Here is a 12,462-nt window from a genome sequence, read left to right as displayed (position 1 = left end):
ACCACTTCCCTGCTGTCCTTGACCATGGGCAAGACATTTAACTTAGCCAACATTTCTTATCTATAAAACGAAGCTCATAATAGTACAGCCCCATGAGTGTAAATTAGTTCAACCGTTGTGGAAGATAGTGTGGCGATTCCTCAAGGATCTAGAACCAGAAATACCATTTGACCCAGCAATCTCACTACTGGGTATATACTCAAAGGATTATAAATCATTCTACTATAAAGACACATGTACACATATGTTTATTGCAGCACTGTTCACAATAGCAAAGACTTGGAACCAACCCAAATGCCCATCAGTGATAAACTGGATAAAGAAAACGTGGCACATATACACCATGGAATACTATGCAGCCATAAAACAGGATGAGTTCATGTCCTTTGCAGTGACATGAATGAAGCTGGAAACCATAATTCTCAGCAAACTAACACAGGAAGAGAAAACCAAATACTGTATGTTCTTACTCATAAGTGGGAGTTAAACAATGAGAACACTTGGACACAGGGAGGGGAACATCATACACCCCTGTTGGGGGGTAGGGGGGCTAGGGAAGGGATAGCATTAGGAGAAATACCTAATGTAGATGACAGGTTGATGGGTGCAGCAAACCACCATGGCACGTGTATACCTATGTGACAAACCTGCATGTTCTGCACATGTATCCCAGAACTTAAAGTATAATAATTAAAAAAAAATGTAAAAAAGAAAAAAAAAATAGTGCCTCCCCATAGAACTGTAGTGTTTAAATTAAATTCAGTTTTACCCTTGGATGCCTACCCAGTAGTAGTTCTCCATTTTTTTCCTTGCTGAAGTATCCATTTTTTTTTTTTTTTTGGAGATCTGTAGAACCCAAGCTCAGGGTAGCTGAGCTCCAGCTCCAGGCCAGGGAGGTCAATCACAAGAGGTCCCTACTTTTGCTAGAGATATACAGGAACTCATTCCTTCTGCTGTTGCCAGTTGTTGACTCTATGTGTGATGTTGGAAGCTGTGGCAGACATTCTAGATCCATAAAGGGAATTGAGCAAAGTCAGGCCAACCTGCCAACCATAGCAGAGTAGAAAGAAGAGGAAAACCTGCACGCCTAGTGACATCATATGTCCCCTGAATTAGCCAAACCTGAAGCCACTTTACCTCTGGACTTTTTGTAATCTGAGATAATAAATGTTCTTGTTGTCTAGGTCATTCTAAGTCAGGATTTTTTTTTGCGGGAAGTCAGGGACCCTGAATGGAGGGACCGGCTGCAGCTGTGACAGAAGAACATAAATTGTGAAGATTTCATGGACATTTATTAGTTCCCCAAATTAATACTTTTATAATTTCTTATGCTTGTCTTTACTGCAGTCCTGAACATAAATTGTGAAGATTTCATGGACACTTATCACTTCCCCAATCAATATCCTTGTGATTTCCTATGCCTGTCTTTACTTTAATCTCTTAATCCTGTTGTCTTCTTTGTAAGCTGAGGAAAGTTAACTGCACAAATTGTTTGTAGAGCATATGTGTTTGAACAATATGAAATCTGGGCATCTTGAAAAAAGAACAGGATAACAGTGATGTTCAGGGAACAAGGGAGGTAACATTGAACTGGCCGCCAATGAGCTGGATGGAACAGAGCCATGTTTCTCTTCTTTCAAAAGCAAATAGGAGAAATATCACTGAATCCTTTTTCTCAGCAAGGAACATCCCTGAGAAAGAGAATGTGCCCTGAAGGTGGGTCTATGAACAGCCCCTTTGGAGGCATCTGTCTTTTATGGTTGAAGCCGAAGAGATGAAATAAGCCCCAGTCTCCTGTAGCACTCCCAGGCTTATTAGGACAAGGAAATTCCTGCCTAACAAATTTTGATCAGACAGGTTGTCTGCTCTCAAACCCTGTTTCCTGGTAAGATGTTATTCATGACAATGCATGCCCAAAACTTCATTAGCAATTTTAATTTCACCCCATCCTGTGGTCCTGCGATCTCGTCCTGCCTCCACTTTCTTTGTGATATTTTATTACCTTGTGAAGTATGTGATCTCTGTGACCCACACCCTATTTGTGCACTCCCTCCCCTTTCGAAAATCGCTAATAAAAACTTGCTGGTTTTATGGCTCAGGGAACATCATGGATCCTGCCGACATGTGATGTCTCCTTCGGACACCCAGCTTTAAATTTCTCTCTCGTACTCTTTCCCTTTATTTCTCAAACCAGCTGAGACGCGTAGGAAATAGAAAAGAACCCAAGTTAACCATCGGGAGTGGGTTCTCCTTATAGGTTTTCGACAGTTTTGCAGCCCAAATCATCCCTCTGGGAATACCACCACAGAAAGTCGTTAGTGTACAGTAAAGATGTAATTATAAAGCAGAGCTGGGAAACAATGCATAAGATGTGGAGGCAGGAGATGACAGTTCAAGTGTCAGGTCCTGGGCCAGAAATTGGTTTCGTTGGCTGTTGCTCCTTACTGCCATTGGTATTGGTTCTCTCACCATCAGGGCTCTTCCTTTTTGGGGTGGTGTCTCACTCTTCACCCAGGCTGGATTGACCTGGAGCCATTATGGCTCATAGCAGCCTTGGACTCCTGGACTCAAGTGATGCTCCTGCCTCAGCCTCCCGAGTAGCTGGGACTATGGGTGCATGACACTATGCCCAGCTATTAGCCTTGGGACTCTTGTTGAATCTTTCTTGCCTTGGCCTATGGTAATGATTAATCCCTTCCTACTTGAGCTGACTTCACCTACGCAGTCTTCCCTGCTCAGGAACTTCTCGGCAGAATAACCAGTGGGACCTCTCCTCTCCCACTCCCAGCCCACCCTGCCCCAGAATTTCATCCGTCATCTGCCATAGTTGCTTCCAGAACAGTGCTGCCCTTCTCCCAATTCTGTACACTCTGCACCAGCTTTGCCTACTCTATTTGTCTGAGTAAAACTAAGGGGACCTATTACATTCTTGAGCCACATTTACTCTAAACTAAGCGTGAGTATGAGGAGCTACATACTGACCCTCACACCTCCCAGTAGTCATAGGCTCTGGAACAATGGTTCTTAGGGAAGGGGCCTTTTGTTCCCAAGAGGACATTTGTCAATATCTGGCAACATTTTGGGTTGTCACAACTGGGGGATACTACTGATCTCACAGGGAGAATCTAAGAGGCTTCCTAGCACCCTAAAAAGTAAATTATACCTCAACAAAGTTGTTTTTGAAAAGTTAAGGTCAGGTGTGGTGGCTCACGCCTGTAATCTCAGCACTTTGGGAGGCCAAGGCAGGCGGGTCACTTGAGGTCAGGAGTTCAAGACCAGCCTGGCCAACAAGATGAAACCCCATCTCTACTAAAAATACAAAAATTAGCTGGATGTGGTGGCGGGCACCTGTAATGCCAGCTATTTGGGAAGCTAAGGCACAAGAATCGCTTGAACCTAGGAGGCAGAGGTTGTAGTGAGCTGAGATTACACAACTGCACTCCAGCCTGGGCGACAGAGTGAGACTCCATCTCAAAAAAAAAAAAAAAAAAGTTAAAAAATGTGTCAAGCAATTGACAGAATTGGAAGAAGAAGTCAGACAATTCCATAGAGTTACAGATTTTAGCACCCCTTTCTTATCAAGTGATAGAAAAGTTGGGGGGAAGTCAACAAAGATGTAAAAGATATGAGTAACTATTATTCTCCATACCTAACTGGCAAGTGTAGGAGACTATACCCAACAAGTGCCAAATATATGTATATTTCAACTCAGCGGGTCAAAAGCAGGGAGATTTTGCTGCCAGAGGACATTTGACACTGTCTGGAAACATTTTTTATTTTCACATCTCAGAAGATGTTGCATCTAGCAGGCAGAAGCCAGGGGTTCTTACAATGCACAGGGCAGCTCCCCACAACAAAGAACTATCTAGCTGGAAATGTCAAGAGTGCTGAGGCTGATAACCTTGCACCAAAAAAGTGAAAATACTACAAATGCATCATATCCCTAGACTTCCATAGCTTTGGAGGGTCCCCAGCCCTCCTTCCCCTACCAGCCGCAATCCTGCATCTTCCTGCTGAATTACTCTTTTGTATTCTGTGTTGCTTTGACACAAGAAGAGGTCTCCCTTGCTCAGATGTCACTTATCTACTGTGCTTCCTCTGGACACTTTTGGTTTTCTAAAAAGGACAATATGAATAATAAAAGCTTACTTCAGGGACAAGAACTTTTGATCTTCCAGGCCTTTGCCTATTTCCTGCAGGACTTTGCTCTCTCCTTCCTCCTCTTTGGCATAATTCTAAAGCCATATAGCCGGTCCTTAATCAAACTGTTTGTAATGTTAGTAGACTGTAGCCTCAGGAAACCAGACCATATCTTAAATTGATGCTACCCCTCTAAGGTTGAAATTTACAGTCGGCTCTGCGTTTGCGGAAACATAACACCTTAACAATGAGGGTGGCCCTCATTCGTCATTCCAGTTAAACTTTATTTTTGTAGCATTTCCTTTCAAGATCGTAGATTATTGTACATTCTGGGGCAGAAAGTGAGAGAGGAGAGTCTGTCCATGATAGAAAAGGAAACAGCGGATTTGATCTCTAGGAGGTAAAATGAGAGGTTGTCAGATCATCTCATTCTATGATTTGCGGGATTAACTTGGAATTGTTTATTAAGTGACTTCTGAGTCTTGAAACTTTTAAGTAGTGAGAGATGAGAGGTTACTCCTCTAAAATAAGCAATGTTAGCCTGGGCCTTGAAGGATTATGTGGTTGTGGTGCCAGAAGGTCAAAATTTGGAGCTTCACTTTTGTGTTCCATAAAATGGAAAGCAACTTCTGTAACTATGATCTCAGATCTTACAGTGATTTAGAATTTCCCAGAGAGATTTCACCCATGTTGTGATTTTATTTTTTCATCATCACAGTGACCCTGTGTAGCAGGCAGGTCAAGTATTACTACCCGCATTGGGCTAAGGAAGAATGCAAAGCTATAAAGGTTAAATGACTTGCTTAAGATAAACAAAACTTAGAGCTGTATTACTTCACTGAGAGATGCATGACTTTTGAATATAACCAAATGTTTCCAATTTCCCCAGAACAACTAAGATTTAAAACCATCGTTTCTTCATCCTCAATATGTTCCTTTGTCAGAAAACGAATCATTCTTTTTAGTCAGAATATACAGTCACTGGAACATTGAGATGGAGTGGCCAAGTAGGAATTCTTTCATTTATTCATTAAGCAGCCTGATTATTTGGCATGTGCTATGTGTGACATTTTATACTAGGGGTTGAAAGGAAGGGAGACGATGAATATAAAATGTGGTCTTTGCCCTCAAATTGCATATAATCTTTTAGAGGACACAGACAAGTAAGCTATCAACAGTCACATAAGGCAGCAGGACTTGAAAGGAGTAGAAGACAGTTTGTGGACTACAGTGAGACAAGCAATTCCCTCTGCCTGTGAGGGAATGGGGAAGTCTTCATCAAGGAGGAATCTGCATATAAACTGGGCCTGGAAGGAGCAGAGTTCGGAGAAACAGAAAAGATGAAGAAAGAAACATGCACTTCAAACTCTTAATATTCCTGGTGAAGCTCTGTCCAAAATTTTCAGTGTAACGTTAACATAGGTCCTCTCAATTCCTTATTAGACAGTATCTTAGACTGCACAACCGCTGCCAGTTTTTTGTTCTTTATGAGGCAGTCTCATTCTGTTGCGCAGGCTAGAGTACAGTGGTGTGATCATGGCTCACTGCAGCCTTGGCCTTCCTAGGCTCAGGTGATCCTCCTACTTTAGCCTCCTGAGCAGTTGGGACCACAAGCACACACCACCGTGCCTGGGTAATTTTTGTATTTTTTGTAGAGATGGGGTTTGCCATGTTGCCCAGGCTGGTCTCGAACCCCTGAGCTCAAGTGTGATTTGCCCACTTTGGCCTCCCAAAGTGCTGGAGTTACTGTTCACTGCCTTATTAATAGAAGGGAAGCATTTTGCCTTTTCCTTCTCCGAAATGAGTGTGTCCTCTAGGTAAGAACACAGACCAAATGGAATTTTTACAAGGCAAAGTTATTTTTCATTTCAGTTTTCAAGGTCGGTGCAACCTTGATCATTAATATTTTCTGTGTCTCCTTCCTTTCAGTATAACCTGGTAAAAGTCATATACGGACACACACATACACTTTTTTCCCCTATGTATCAGGCACTGTGAACATATATAACAATGATTTAATCTCCATAGTCCAATGGTATTATTACCTATTATATTTCCTATTTTACAGTTAGGAAAGCTGAAGTTTATTGAGGTAGAGTAATATGTTCAAAATTACACAGATTTAAGTAAGCGACACAGGAATGAGAGGTTTCTGGTTCACTCAAAAGCCCATGCTCTTTCTAGGATGCTCTACTGCCTTGGGTTAATTCTATGAAAGAGAATCGCACTGTGGCAGAGTGATTCCCTGAAGATGAAGGCTCCTCCTAGGAGAATGCATACAACAGGATCAAAGAAGTACTAGTAGTGTGCCGGTGATTTTTTTCCTGGCATTAACTGGCATGAGCAATTTTGGCATGTTGGATATTTAACTATCTCATATCAACCATGATCCTTCTTCCCCAGAATCCACTCTCCTTTTAAAAATTCTAATAATAGAGCAGACTCCCTCCTACCCCTGGACAATTTCAGCAGAGCACATGGCTATGACTTCCATCTCTAAGCTTGTTTTGCAGCTAGGTGTGACCTTGTGCTGTTCTCCAGGATGAAATGTGAGCAGAGTACCGCGAGCTGCTGGGTATCACATCCTTCGAGAGAGAGTGCCTGTTCTCTACGTTCTCTCTTTTCCCCTTCCTGGAAGCTGGAATGAGGTGCTGCTGCTGGTGGTCTTCCCTGATAAGATGGAGCAACAAGGGAGAAACAGCCTGGGTCCCTGGACAATTTTGTGGAGTGCTGTTTGGGCCACCCATCTACCACTGAGCAGTTAGCAAGGAACTACTATCTCATTTGAGTCACTGTAGTTTTTTTGGTAACCGAAATTATTTACTCACTAATGTAATTTCCATAATTCAAGAGCACTAGTCAACATTTCCTAGAGTGTCTAAACTGCCGCATTCCAGATCTATAAAAACTGCATGTTATGATGGCTTGCCCCCAAAGCATTCTGTAAAAAGGCCTATTTGCCTTCCGGCATTATGAGGCTCAATCTCTAAACAGTGTCATCTGACTGTCCCTGCTGCTTTAAAAGTCTGCTGCAGCCTTCAGATGCAGACTGCATTCTGCATATACCTAACATCACATGGTTAGAGTCCTTAATCACTCTTACATCCAAACTTCTAATCTCATGAGAATAAGTCTGCTTTCCCATGGCTGAGCAAAATGGGTCCTCTCACCATGACATGTGCCCTGCAACCTTCCAATCAAGTGAAGGAAATACACAAAACAAATGTGAGAAATCTCATCACCCATATTCTCAAACACACAGATTTTATTGTTCGTTATCAGGGCTCATTGACTTTGGCTACTGAAAGATTCCTAAGTAGATGTGGTGTACTACCTGTTTGAACTTGGGCTTCTGAATTTTGCTCTAATTGCCCCTGTCATTCATCATAGCCCTCACCAGGAAACAGCAGAAGTCACACTTAGGATATGAAACCATTACAGGAGGCCTAGGCAAAGATGCATTGGGTTTATATGTGAAATGGACATCCCTGGGTTGGCATTGGCTGCTGATTTGGGTGACTACAAGCCATCTTAGATGAAAGTCAGACATGTTATTTAGGTATGACTTGTTCTAAGAGAATGTGTTGTTTGGTAGAGCTACTCTATAATTAAGACCCAGCTCAATCTAACCCTCTAAGGCCTGCTATTTTGCTCTGCTTCTTGTCCAGCTTATCCCTCTGGCTCTGGATGGCTGGTAAATTTCCCCTCACCACCAGTTTCTAGGACACTGGGACTTCAGCATGAATGGACCACAGCATATGTATTATCTCTAGACAATCAGAAGTTAAACTATGAATGCAAAACATTTATAATTGTTGAAGAGTCCCAGACTCCTTTGAGAAACTGACAAAATTGACAGAAAAAAATACGTTTACAAAATAATTTTGTACACCATTTCAGGAATGTGCATACAACTTCACAAAGCCCATCCATAAATCTTCAGGTTAATAACCGATGCATCTGTGCATGGTTGGTACTATTGCATTTACATAAAAGATATCACAATATTTAATATTATCATGGACTAAGTTGAAAATTCCTTGAGGACAAGAGTTATAGTATGTTGACTTGGTACAGTTCTGTGTAGTAGGTGTTTTCGGAGATGTATAGAAAACCAAGTCTCATAGCCTTGATTTTTTAATTTGGCCTAAGTATTTCCATTCAAATGCTTTATTTTTAGAAATATTGAGAAAATGAGGTGGGAGGGAGAGTGAGGAAAGTGGTAGGAACTCAATGTCCGGGAATTCTCAATGCCATCCATATGTAAATCATTTAACAGCTTGCAAATGATTTAGCAGCTCATCACTGGTCCCAGAATAAATCTTTTTATAGGCAAAAATCCTGCCCCTTTTACACTATTTAGGAGATTCAGCCTAAAACTGATGTAATATTTTGAGCTGTTTAATTAATTTTGCTTACTGGCATAAAGATCCTTTACTTGATTCAATTAAAAAAATAATTCCCCACCATTTTCTTGCCTTCTGTGGCAGAGACTATTAGTTGTCCTCCAGTACCCATTTTCTCCTTTCTCAGTAGAGAACTCCAGGATGTTGGCTGGACACAGGATTGCCCAGAATAAAGACATTTCCCAGCCTGCCTTGCAGCTGGGTATGGCCATCTGACTAAATTCTGGCCAATGGGATGCAATTGTGCTCTGTAACAATTAGGAATTGTATTTAAACAGTGGTGTGTAATGAGGGCTTCCCTTTTCTTGTCTCTGTTAGTGAGAATGTAGGTTATAAAAAAGAGCCATCCTGGACTATAAGGTCCAGATGCATTTGAAGATAGCAGACCACAAGGTGGCAAGAGCCAGGGTACCTGTCACTGTGGAGCTGCCATACTGGTCCTAAACTGTTTCAGGCTCCCCAAGACTGCCCCCACATTCCAGGTTTTACTAGAAGGACTCAGCATGTCATTACACTCATGCCTAAGGTTTATATAGCAATGTGGTAAGGATACATGGCTAGATCACTGGGGGAAAACACATAAGCAGGGCCTGGAGAAATCCATGTGCAGGACTCCTTATGCTCTCTGACTCCTGCAAGGAGCTCACTCTTCCACCATCAACAAAAATGCAGCAACTTGTGTGTGATGTTTCTGCGCAGAGAAACCCAGGCAGGAGCTGGGGTCATGTTAGATACCCTCTGTCTAGCCATGTACCAAAATTCCAGAATGCCATAAGGACAGTAGTCTCGGTACTGTGTTTAATGTTCGATCCCAGTTTTTAAAAAATCACCTCATCTATTGGAAAATAGTGCATGTTGTGGCAGACAGTTAGTTGTTTCCCAGTATCAGCTAATTGTTGACTAGGGTCACCCCAAGAGTTGTATTCCCAGATGCCAGTCAAGGCTGACCTTGCAAGCAACCCTTTCTAAGAAGAACAGCCTCAGGCCTGCTGTGTTAACTCTTCTGCACATGGACAGTCTCTATTTACCTGAAAGAGAAATATACTTTAATCTTGTTTAAAGCAATGCTTGTGTGTATGTGTGGTGGGGCGGGGGTGTCTTTTGACCACACCTAATTCTAATGAATACCCTTCCCTCTTCATATATTTGACACCTAGGTAGAACTTAATCTTGGTGTCCAGCTTAACAATGGAGGTCAATGTTGCAGTCTGGTGAGGATGTGCTGATTCAGGAACACATGTTTTCATAACTCTAAATTCAGTAGAGAGCATCAATTTATAAAATAACCTGCATTTCCAAGGCTCATTTGTAAACTGACTAACACATTAGCTCATGAAGTAAACCTAAGATGACTACATGAGGTCGAGTCTAAGGTGGAATTGGAGGAATCAGATTCCAGTCAGGAACTTGCAACTTACTTCCTCCTACTTCTATGAACCCTATAGTGGAACAAGCAATGACCATGCCCAGTGAATGCTTGGCAATGACATTTCTCCAGCTTATTGTAGATCAGATGAGTCACAAAATCTCTGTATCATTTCAGCTTCGCTATGGTAGTTCACACAGAGAAACGATGCACTTTACAGATCTTTCTATATCAACATTCAAGCTCTAGAGAACAGAATCATAAAATCGTTTTGTTTTGTTTTGTTTTGTTTTTGTTAGTTTGCTTTCTAAGTGGAGGGACCCTAACCAATTTTCTCATTTGATAGAGGAAAACTGTAATACATCTCACAAGACCCAGCATGTTAGCAAAAGTGGAAATAGAAATCTGTCCTCTTGGTCCCCATTCACACACCACCCTGATGAATCATTTGTGATTATCTACTCATTCACCCAAACTGGGAAAACTGGAGTCTCTGTGAAAACAGATCTGGGCACATGGCCAGTCCCTAAACATTGGCTCATTGACTGAACTCTCACATTGTGTGGTACCTTCAGGAGTAAGAAGAAAAATCGTCTAGTAGAGCAGTGTGGATGGACAGAAGCCAAATCATTATGTGATATTACATTTGCTTCATGAGTATTTTAAATAGTGCCCCGGGGATAGTAAAAATTACCTTGCAACACAGGAAGTGGCTCAATCCCTCTGATGATTATAACCCCAGGACTTCCTCTTGAATCTATCTCAGACATTTATTTGGCATATTCTTTTGAGGTACTCCTAAGATACTTATTAACATTTAAGCCACTAATTAACTGTCATGCAAATTAAACAATATTGCAGCTTTCACAGGCTTGTGTGGGCACTTGATAAATGTGATCTGAGGACACTAACATCTATTTATCAAACCAAAAAATATTTTCCAGTTCCTGAATAACAACCTCTTTTAAAGAAAACTGTATACGGAGTGTGGAAACTCTAGTACTAAGAAGCCAATGGCTCAGTGAGTTTTCTGGATTTTATTTGGACCTTGTGGTGGGCATGTGCTTTCTTCCCACTTATCCAAGATTGTGTGCAATTTCATAATTGGGTACAGCATAACCATCACACTGAAGAGCGATGCTTTTTTTTTCACCTAGTGGTGATGCTGAGCAAAGAATAGGAGTTTTATGAGTACAAAGAAGAGAATTTTTTTTTTATAAATCACCAAAGATTAAGCCACTTTACCTAGGAGCAAGAGGGATAATGGTGAAGGCATGAAATGGGGTGTCGCATTGCAGCACTATTTACAATAGTAAAGACTTGGAACCAACCCAAATGTCCATCAATGATAGACTGGATAAAGAAACTGTGACATATATACATTGTGCAATACTATGCAGCCATAAAAAAAGAATGAATTCATGTCCTTTGCAGGGACATGGATGAAGCTGGAAGCCATAATTCTGAGCAAACTAACACGGAAACAGAAAACCAAATACCACATGTTCTCATTCATAAGTGGGAGTTGAGTATGGACACAGGGAGGGGAATATCACACACCGGGACCTGTTGGGGAGTGGGGGACAAGGGGAAGGAGAGCATTAGGACAGATACCTAACGGATGCGGGGTTTAAAACCCAGATGAAGGGTTGATAGGTGTAGCAAACCACCATGCCACATGTATACTTATGTAACAAACCTGCACATTCTGCACATGTATCCTGGAACTTAAAGTAAAATTTTTTTTTAAAAAAAAGAAATGGGGAGTCACAGATGAATCTAAGTGCTCACTGGCTGTGTTACTTACTTTATCGCTAAGAGCCTCAGATCTCTGTAAGAGTGGGGTAGTATTACTCACGTCTTAGAGCTGCTATGAGGATAAAAGTGAGAATATTTATGTAAACATCTGTGGAGAGTAGGGGAGGACACAAAGAAACCCAAGCACGCTTTTACCAACTTATCAGAGGGAAAACATTATTGAAAGTATAGGAAATCAGCCACATAAATTGGGAGACATATGTCAAGATTTTTTTTTTTTTTTTTCCAGATCGAAAAGATATATAGCACTTTTACGTTTCTACAAATGACAACATCTCAGTCACACCACCACTTCCCAGATGGCCTTCTGTGAGTTGGCCTGTGCCAATTCGTTTGTTTATGTAGGCATCTTACAAAGGTTGTGGTATTGAAGTTCTTTTTCTCTTTCAGTTCCTTAACATACTTATGTGATTATTTATGGTTTCTTTCTTGCTAATTTTTTGTGATGTAAAAATTCTAAACAGGGGTATGTTTACCAACCACCTGGCTCCAGCTCTCAGGGCCTTTGCTGCTTCAACAGAGCCTGCCCTTTTGTCTCCCCGTCTCCCTCTTTTCTCTTCTCTCTCCACCCATGGTCTCTTCCCTCATGGGTTCATCGCTCCTAAGATAAATGAGTCCCCAGGGGTCCCGATGAAGATAAACAATCTTTCCCTAGAACAGTGTTTCCAAACCATGGGACATGATTCTAGGTGATTTTAGATGACACACAGATGTGCCATTAAATAACATTTT

This window comes from Mandrillus leucophaeus, unplaced genomic scaffold (assembly GCF_000951045.1).
Source record: "Mandrillus leucophaeus isolate KB7577 unplaced genomic scaffold, Mleu.le_1.0 Scaffold1380, whole genome shotgun sequence".
In the NCBI taxonomy this organism is placed as follows: domain Eukaryota; kingdom Metazoa; phylum Chordata; class Mammalia; order Primates; family Cercopithecidae; genus Mandrillus; species Mandrillus leucophaeus.
The sequence above is the reverse complement of the archived record's forward strand: the minus strand, read 5'-3'. Positions refer to the sequence as shown.